This window comes from Contarinia nasturtii, unplaced genomic scaffold, assembly GCF_009176525.2.
Source record: "Contarinia nasturtii isolate CC-2019 unplaced genomic scaffold, AAFC_CNas_1.1 Cnas_scaffold_1037, whole genome shotgun sequence".
Classification (NCBI taxonomy): Eukaryota; Metazoa; Arthropoda; class Insecta; order Diptera; family Cecidomyiidae; genus Contarinia; species Contarinia nasturtii.
In genome coordinates this window covers 4,044,014-4,054,765 of record NW_022198383.1, presented here as the reverse complement: position 1 = coordinate 4,054,765, position 10,752 = coordinate 4,044,014, and the positions used below count along the sequence as shown (strand labels likewise).

The following is a 10,752-nucleotide window of genomic DNA, read 5'->3' as shown; positions in this document are numbered from 1 at the left end:
ATATTAACCAGATAGACAGAACGGCTGATGACAACATTTGCAAAAAAAAAGTTGCATTGCATTTTTTCCCCTTCTCTCTATGCTCCCCTCGCTCTTTCTAAGCATTTGGTTTGGGGGGTTTGCAATATTCAGCGTATACCGAGGGCGAAACTGAGAAAGACTCTGAGCGCTCATAATGAGAAAAGTTTATCTGGAACAAAAACTTATTATGATTATTTTATTATAAAATCAAATTTGTTGCTTTTATGAAACGATGCCTTAGGTTTGAAAAAACCCACTTTAATTTTTGCACCAAGAAATATTCTTCAAAGCTCCATTCGCATGCCTGTACAAGATACGGTCTCAAATAATAGAGAAAGAAAAATTACTCATCATGTTCGATACTATTTTAAATATATATTTCGGCAGTTAGAAAATTTCAATTCTTTCCGAATCGTCCTCTTCTTAAATTGCGTTGTTGTTGTTGTGTTTTTTTTTTCATACGGCTGTACCCGGTTACAACGAAGGGTGAGTTAATTTGAAAACCGGCATATATGCTGTGTTTGCTTCAATTGCCTTCTGCACATTCTGCATGCACGTTCGTTCGGCCGAAGTGCCGCTTGCACACACACAACGTATAACACTAATTCGAAACCAAAGAAGGAAAGTTTTTTTTTATGTTGTTGTTCAGCTCCCTTGCTAACGAACGAAATTTCCATTCCATAAAATATATATTGAAACTGAATATATTCCGTTTTACTATATTTATGTACACATTCGTTGAAAACACACTCGCTCACTCTCTCGAATCTCAGGGATGTATGTACCCAGTGTATGCTGTGCATATATGTACTATTTTGTTTCGGCTGGCAGAAGAGAAACTTGGAAAATGTTCGATGTCGCTAGAGCGCTTCGACCCATACTCCAGTTGGAATGATATGGTTTGAGAGAAGCAGAGAATATAGCAAAAATACGATGATGATTACAACAACAACAACAGCAACATCAGCAGCAGCAGCAAATGGTTCGTTCCTTCTTCTCGGCAATTCTCTGTGCCGGTTGGTTTAAATCGCTCGTGCTATGTTCTATGGCCTGTGTGCTGTGTTTATGTGATTTTCCCAAACTCAATCCCATTTCAGTTTAATGCCGAACGAAAAATCGACAAACTGTATGCGAACATAGGGAACAACACACACACACATTCGGTGTTTTGTATGCATATAACAAACGTTTTTCCTCGCGAAAGCAAATGACGATAACGATATATATACATATGTATAGGGTTCTATTCTGTATATTTTTCTCCCTGTGAGTGTGTACATGTTTAACATGAGTTTTTAATGCGAAACGTTATTTTATTCTTCCCCTCGGCATTTGTGCATGCAGTAAAACTGCTGGCTCTCTCTGTTTTATGTGTTTCAAACGTCGAGAACGACCAAGTACCAGTTTTGCCATACTACACACACAGTGTGCTCACCCTTATTTTGGACGATTCAACTCGATTGAATCGTGTGCACACGCCATTCTCAGCTCAAACATTCAACTACTTTACTTGTACCCAACTGTTTTGCTGCTGCTGACGATGTTGTTGTTGTCTGTATAATATCATACAAAATAGATAGAGTCGAAAATAAATGTTCTTACCGCTTGCCTTTGACATTGCATTTGCATAAAATACCAGAGCCGGGCTTTCAATTTTCGGAAAATTTACCCACACACACACACCCAAAAATTGAAAATTAGAAAAAAAAACAAACTTTTCCAAAAAATATATCAAAACAACGACGAAATGAATTCAAAACAATTTCAATGGATGATGTTCAGTTGAAACTGGAAAATTCAATTGAAATTCGAGGCCAAAAAAACTTTCGCACCACTCTAACAAATAATCGAGTACGATGAATGCACGCCAAAATGTTTTATGCTTAGCGTAGCGTACGCTCAAATGTGAGATACAATAATTTTAGGTACTTGCTCGTATTCTTGTTCTCGCTCACACTTACACTGATTGCCGAACACAATCGGCCATCGTTCTCTTTCCTCATTTCGCCTCGGTATAAATATAAAATTGCTATAGCAAACGAAATGAACGAACGAACGAACGGAACGAAACGAAAGGCAGCAAAGACAGACTCGATTGAAATCGACCTCATGCTCATACTACCGTTCATTTCGTTATGGTTCATGCTGATATTCATTCTCTCTTTTCCGCTTTTATATATGGCTATATATTTTCCGAAATAGTATTTTCCCATTCTTGGAGGAATGAGTAAAATGTGGTGTGCTCGGCGCGCGCGGTAGATTGTGTACACATAATTTCCACCCTGAAAAGCAATCTATTTTGCAATCCAAGCAAGTATTGCGCGTTTCATGGAAAATTTTCTATAATGTGTATTATGTTTGCCAGGGATGTGTGTAAACCGTTCAAGTCGGGGCGTTTGGATCAACGGCATGCAGCGCAACTTAATCGTCAATTTAAAATGCGTAAACTTTTTCACCAAATCGCATATTCAATCGTTTTATTCTCATCTCTTCAAATCTCTCTCTCTCCTTATCTCACTAAAAAACCATTTTTGGCTTTGAATCCGACTCGTGTATCTCACGATCGGCTCTATACGATGAGATAAACGAAAAATCCACCACGAAGAAAGAAAAACAATTACACAAAAGTGTCTAATTAATTGCACATCCCTGAAAACGCTAATAATTTCTTGTGTGATGGCATACTGGCAAATGCAGAAATGGTTTTGCGTCGGGTTTTTGCCTCGTTCACTCTCTTCAGCTCTTGTACTGATTGTTGTTCGAACAGCACCACCACCGCCACCATTGCTGCCACACTGATGTCGATGCATCGGTTGGAAAACGAGATCTTCTTCTTCATGCTCCCCGCGACATGATCTCATGTGTGTGTGTGTGCCCTCCGATGCTCCATGTTTGTGTCGTTTTGTATGCAAATGGACGACACATCATCTCTATCTCGTTGTCTGCACTGGAAACAGAAAGACAAAGAGAAATTGGAGCCTCAAAAACCAAAACGATATGCACAATTTGTCGACCGAACAAAATAACATCAACCAAACAAGAAGAAAAAATCCATCAACATCGACAGAACAAAAGCAGAGCAAAAGACGATGAATGACAGAGAAACGCCATAAAATGTGTAAACTAATTTACTCAATTTCTTCGACATTGCAAAATTTTTCACGCAGAAAAAAACAGTCGAATTGGTTGGTGATGCTGTCATGGAAACGCCGCGACTCACTTACTCGCAGTCGTTCTCTTGCTGCGAGAGTGCGAGCGTCTCTTTACACAAAAATTGAGAAATAAATGAAAGGAAATTTAAAATTCATGTTAGAATTTTAATTAATTACCAAGCGCTTGCAGAACCATCAAATACAAACACAAATTAAACTCACTTGATTAATGTCGCTGTATCTCATTTTACCTCTCGTGTGTATGTCGGAAAAAGGGTATTCGCATGAATAATGTGCACGTCAAACAAACTCTATATAGAATATTATCCATATAACATATAGTAGATCTGTGGTGTTTGTTGCTGACGATTTATCGAACACACACTATATTCGTTCCGACTGAAAATTGAAGTTAATGTCATTTTATAATGGTAAATGCCGGTTCGGTCATTTTTCGTGATGCATGTTTTATGTGATTTTCCAACCATCAATATCATATGTGCGTCTGTAGAGGTTGAACGATTCTGGTCATCGCGACGTTTCTTTTTCACCTCTCCGATGTCTCCATCATAGCATCACAAACATTTATTCCGATTATTCATCGGTAATTTAACAAATTGTCTATTTTATCAAGCTCAATAAATATCGTCGATGTTTGATATTGTTTGTAGCATCGAAACCAAAAGCAACAACCAAAGAAAAAGATAGAGAGAGAAAAAACCTGTCTATTTTGTAATTTAAAACTTTGAAAAACAATGGTGAATATTTGTTTTTCACAAGTGAAGGAAATTAAAAGTAAATAAATATGGCCAAAGTAAACGAAGAACACGGAAAAATACTCTAATGACTCTGCGAACAAAAAGCATGAATGTTATGGAAACATACGCACAAACAAAATGTGCGAGAATAACAACAAAAAAAGCATTGAACGAAAGAAATACGCACGCAGCGCTTCATGACGAGCGCGAAAAAAACAACACACACACACACAAAATTGACATAGCATTCCAACGAGTCTGAAATGAAGTGATGAATAATATTTGGCGAATATATTAATCACCTGCCAATTCGGGTGTGCGTGCCCGCAATTTACGATACAAATTTTATGCGATTTTTATGAGTTTCATAAAAAGGAAAATCCGATTTTAATTCAAACGCATAAAATCTCTTATTGATTGTTAAAATATTCGTCCATTTATACAGTCTAATGACTGTGGGCTTTGCAGCAGCGCATTTCTATGCATAATTAAGTGATGTTTCAAATGAAAAAAAGGCGCTCCTCTTTTACTTTCGAATCGAGATTAAAACATGAGTCAAACATATGGTGCATCGCATTCAGAACGAACGCACACACCCGACAATAATAAGAAGATGAACAAAAAAAAAATATGATCGATTATTGGATGGGATATGAAAGCATCTCTCGTTTTTCTTTTCTCGAATGTATCCGGAATGACACATGAATTTTCAATGAATGTGTCAATCAATCAAGCAAAAAGGCCTTTCAAAAAGTCCACATTCTCGCATGTGACGCGATTTGTTGCTTTTTATAAATAGATATCGATTTCTTATGCGTTTCAAGAGTCTAACCAGAATCGAAAAGAAAAATCGAAGCACCTATTTTTGTATTGAAAGAAAATCGGTCGGTCAAATTGAATATCGAACAACAGAGATAGCAGCGACAGCGGCAACAATAACAAACTCTATATAAAAATACCAACAACAACAACAATTATTTGAAAAGAATACACCCGAGAAACATGTGCGCATAGAAGCGGAATGCATCGCCCGTGTTTCGCTTGGTTATTTTCAAACCGTTTGGATTTTGTTGTTGTTGCTGTTGCCATTTTCATTTATTACCATCTGTATTTTATTTTTTTTTTCTGTTTCGTTTCCCTGTGTCACATTTGCTTGAAACGGTGCTGTTGCCGCTGCGCGCTCTTGCTGCAACTATTCAATCCCTGGGAACTTTTCGAATCGAGTATGCGATTATCTTGCATAGATAACAACCAATACAATAAATCTGTGCATAGAAATCCAAATGGACGTGAATTGTCGTTTTCTTTTGCCGACGATGCAGTTGCGTGTGCCGGTGTTTTACTTCTTCTTTTTCTATCCTCGATTTCTTTTGTTCTGGCCGTTCATTGTTTATGCGCCGAATTGCCAATTTCAATTTGGTCAATTTGCATACGCACATACTTTGTCATATTTTATCATTGACATGATTTTCAATTTTCGCCCATAAAAAAATAGCCAACAACAAAAAGCAAAGCGGTCGTCGTCGTCGAATTTAAATTTGTATGGCTTTTATGATTCATGTCTATGCATATTGAAAATCCAAAACAAACCGACACAACAAGACTCTCAGACTCGGAACAAAAGTATTTTGAAACGTGCAGTGCAGCTGAAAGAAGACAGAGAACGAAAAAAAAGTACACAAATCATTTATTATTGTTGCTTGTATATACATGTATTCAAATGCGTACACATAGGTTAAATGTCTGTAGTTTCATCTCATTCCGCTGCGTTATGAGGGCGCACATTTCTCGCTTTAGTATAGCATTTCATTTCGTTCTTTTCGGAATTTTTTTTTCCTCTCTGCCTTTCCACATTAAATTGGTGTCAGCATCTTTCGGCACTTTTTTTTCCTCTTGTATTCGTACATGAGCTCATTGCTATGAATGTATATGTGAATGAGACCGGTTCAGCAAGTATTGAACAGAGACCGTACGATACGAAAGACTTTGCAGTGTAAACGGTATAGCATGATACTCAAATGGTTGTTACAAACACAAGCATACACATTAAAAATGGCCGTTCCGAATACAAGCTGAAAAAAACCAAATTGAGTCATACACGCTCGTTTGCCGAACGCACACCATTTCAATAGCGATGACTTCGAACAACATACACACACAAACACTGACGCTCTCTCAGTCGCTCAACGGCTAATTGAGTCAATTTCCCATAGAAAATGATTTGCTTATTTCTCTCTCTTTCCCACTTTCGTCCATTTTGAATACAGATTGTCTTCCATGTTGTTTTTTCACATGGATGCTTTGTTCGCAGTACGAACTCATTTTATATATATATTTAAAAATCGGTTCGTATTTTCATTCGAGTGGAAAGTGGATAAAATTCTTAATGAAAGAATTTATGAATTTTTGTTAATTTTTGAATTAAAATTCAAGCGACCATTTAGCTCATAAAATATTGGGAAAAAAATGTGCAAATCTTTTATTTTTTGCTATGAAATGTTCGTTGAATTCGGCGAAGGCGCTAAATAAATTTAAAACGAAACTCTCACGTTGTGAGTGTGTTTGTTTTTGGATTGCAAAATGTGCTGCTGGTTGTGCTGTAGCCGTTGTTGCTGCTGTTGTTGTTTGTTTCGTTTCATTTTTTCCACCGTGAATTTGCCAGTCACTCGTGATTCATACCATCTCGTTTGCACCACTTCCTCGCTTCTGAGCCATACATTTCGTATCTATATGTGTGTGTATTCACTTCCAACTTTTCTTATGTGTGCTTTGTACGACGTACGACAAATCGAGTCATTTGCTCTGACTCCAACCAATACCATCTCAAACACACATACACAAGCTATGCGTTGCCATATTTCTTTGGGGGAACGCGCGAGTTCTTCTCATTGTTTCGTGTAGAGAGAAGAAAAAAAAATGCTCGAAGTTGCCGATGTATTTTGTCGTTTTTGGCGCGTTGCATGTATGATATGAGCATATCGATGTGTGTGTACGAGCGAGCAACCAATACAAGCATGCATCGTTGGTTCGTGTTGTAATACGAAAGCCAATGCTTGCTTCGTAAATGCGAAGAGCAACATTCAGCCGCCATATACAATTCATAGAATGTGCAGAAGTAGTACAAACTATACACACTTTTATAGCAGTCGGTATATTCAGTATAGCCGTCGTCGCGTATAATTCACAAATACTTTATGTTAGTGGTTTGGCTAGCTCTTGTGTTTCTGTTGTTTTTTTTTTATATTCCTCAATAGTATATATATATATTCATTTTGTACTTTTCTCATTAACTCCGTTTGTTTCGTTTTTTCTGTGTTTTTTTTTTTGGTTCTCATATATATATATATATATATTTCTATTGCCGTGAAAGAGGAGAATATTTTTGTATTTGTCGTACTTTTTTTTTAAACTGTTCACTCGCACTGAATTACATTCGAAATATAGTAAAATTTCGTGTTGGTTGTGAAACACACATTCGGCACGGATGCCCGAATAAACCGATTGGAAACTACGTTGTTGTAATAGCAAAGTACCACAAGTTCTACACATAGCACACACATCAGTTTTGGTTGTTTTAACGCGCGCATTTTTACATTGTTATCTCGTCATTAAAGTAATCTCCGCGTGTTTTGTTGCACAATGTGATGTATTTTTAATACACATTAGTTTATTTTGTTTCGTTAGTTCTTTAATTAGTTGCTCTATAGTGCATTAAAGATCATTATACGACAACAGCAACAAAAAAAATTACAAACGAAGAATTAAAAAAAAAATGAACGGTAGTTCCTTCAGCTTTTTTTCTTCTTCAGTTGGGTTTAAATTTATTGCTAATTGCCAATAAAAATATAAACATCAGTTTAACGCGCACACACACAAAACCATCGAAGATAGTCAATTGTCGGCAATCGGTTTTACTACAATCCGAATAGAAAATACGTTGACAAAGCTGGCGTGAATGAATACACATTTTAGTAACATTTGTATAACGGGGCATATTGAAATCATGTTGTAAACCGAATCCCAACAAACGAAAGTGGATACATTTATTTACGCATTGAATATTAATTTGAGAAAGAGCAAAGAGAGAGTGTCAATTCTATATCTGTTGACATGTTTTGTTTCAATACACACAAACAAAGTAAATTTCAATTCATTGTGAAATCAGTCGCCGAAAGTGGCTTTCAATAGCAAAATCAATAGCAAAAACAACAATTGATGAAAAAACAAAAACAAGTGACTAATTGCAGTGTATAGTTCCATTCATTATTTCCTAAGCGTCCAAAGATCGCGCGGGATTATTGCTAACTCAAGTGTAGACTATAGTTATCGAATAGAATGATGAATCTCATCGGCCGTCGGTATAGGTTATAAAAAAAATAAATTTTTTGCCTCATAAACAGTGAAAAATACACACATATATTTTTCGTTTTAAGTGGAAATTTCAAGAAAAATTCAAGGCAGTTATTCAATTACACGGTGAAAAAGAAAAACCGACTGATTTATGACCCGAACAATTTTCATGGAGTCGGGCGGCATTGAAGAGCAACAGAAAAAAGGAATTCTTTTTCTAGATGAAATTACATGAAAATGTGCTTAATTGAATCCGTTATAAAAATTCACATCTGCCTTTTTTCTACCACGCCTAGTGTTCAAAATAAGCAATGCATCATACTATTCTTTGTCTCTCGCAATTTGTCGACCGACAGCGAAACAGTTTCTTTTATTTTCATTATTTTTTTTTATTTCGTGAATTTATACGCAATTTTTCGTCGTCTCTCTACTCTTTCTCAATTTAGTTTAGTGCTATAGGGTGTTTCGAAAAACAAAACAACAACAACAAAATTACACGCATCAACCTTTTCCACTTTGATTGTGACAATCAGTTTGTTTATTTTTCCTTCTTCACATTTTAAATAGTACTGGAGCGTAAAAAAGGGGCAGCAGTTGTAATAACAGATAAATTGACAATAGTTTTCAAATAGTTTCACACATCTTCGATCCGACCATATTGAATTAATTGCAACACCAAGCTAAACAAAAAGTTTATTTCTGTTTTGTATGGAAAAAAACTCGTTGATGTATTTTTCTGTTCGATACAATTATCGTTGCATTCTCAATGCCATTTTAGCATGACACAAAAAGACAAAGAGTTCGTAGCTCTTGTTTTTTCTCTCTGTTCTCGGAATAATTTTTTTTTTTCAAAAGTTCAAATGTGACACAAAATGCCAAACGGCAGCAAAGAGAGATCAAATGTGATTATTTTTTTGGCACAACGTGTGTGAACAACGAGAAAAACACGATCGACAGAAACGTGTAGTGTCAAAGCGATAGCCTGTATATTGGCTGTGACTGAAAACAATTAGTGTGTGCCGTTTACGCGCGAGAGAGATGTATTCCATACACAAATGAATACCGGCGTAATTTAAAACAGAATGCAGATTTCCATTTCGATTCATTAAGGCATTCAAACAGAAAACAAAGAAGAAGAAGAAGCGAAAAAAATCATATTTTGCCCGCCACAGCGAGCTCGTTTGTTGCTGCTTTCATTTCGTTTCATTCTGTTCAGTTTTTTTTTTCATCATCATTGCCAATTCAACTGTAATATAAGCGACGCAACAACGCAGTTTAATTTGAAAGTACCACTACATGCATACAAGAATTGTTGTACATCATCATTCCAGTGTTCGTGAGCGAACGATTTCAATTCTTTTTTTTTGCCATAGTATTTGTATGCTGGTGCTGTTGTGTCGTTTGTCGATTATTTGTGGCCGTTGTTTTTTGTTCATTCTATCTTATATGGAAACCGAAAAGGACATATTAAGACGCGTCCCTTTTTTTCTGTTGTTTTAATGAAATGAAAATATATAAAATGCAACGGGCGCGTTCCAATAATGAATTTCAAATTGATTGGAAAAAACAAAAAACATTCCACCCCGTGAATCAATCAAATGAACAAAAACAAAAACTGACCGAACACAAAATAAAAACCGTACACAATGTCAAACGGCATGTTTTCAAACACCAAAATTCAATTCGAATTCGTTTGTTATTTTATCGTCATTTCATGTGTTCAAAAGAGCGTTCTTTCGATCGTTCTTCATTTGCTGCTTGATCTGAGCATTTGATGCACGCACATAAGCACGCCACAGTTACATTTGCCTCGTGTGCATACACACGCTTCCCATACACACACAACGATTCAGAGACAAATACACACGCACACAAGCTGTGTGCGTTCAATAGTATTAGTGGACATTTCGAACAAAAAAAAAAACACACACAACACACAAGCGGGATACATACAGCACACAGCTTGCATTCTCTGTCCTGTTTCTTCATCGTTTCGTTCTTCTTGCACGGACGTTCGTTGTTCGTACGAAATAGCAGAGCGGTCGTGCTTCAAGCATTTTTAGCTTGGCAACCATGTTCTTTCTCTTCTTCTACGATTTCATAAAAATTTTGTCTACCCGCACCGAACCGAAATGGAAAAATACCGAAAAATATTCAAATGAAATTTCATCCGAACGCACAACATTCTCTTGAAATCTAATTTAAAGAAATTAATCTTATTTCCGGATAATTTTAAAAGGCTCAAAACAAAGAAATAAGTGTTCAAAGCACATTTTCAAAATGACAAAATTTTAAGCCGCTTACGAATGAATGGTGGCGGTGGTCGTCTGTTACAATTTCATTTAAATTTTCGCCAACAAAAAAAAAATCGAACCGACAATTCATCTGAAATCGTTAATAATTCGACTTTCACTTTCGTCAAAAACAAAGCAAACCGAATCGACAGACTAACGAAGAATGCGAACAATGTA

General features: G+C 36.3%; 1 protein-coding gene across 1 annotated transcript in view; it reads left to right on the top strand.

Moving 5' to 3' along the window:
* The first annotated feature begins 7,031 nt into the window (after positions 1-7,031).
* The window catches only part of LOC116344404 (high mobility group protein DSP1), a 37,015-nt gene continuing 33,294 nt past the window's right edge, over positions 7,032-10,752 (top strand). Inside the window, exon 1 of the mRNA XM_031772920.1 lies at positions 7,032-7,127. The gene's annotated coding sequence lies outside the window, so the exon portion shown is untranslated. The remainder of the gene's footprint in view (positions 7,128-10,752) is intronic.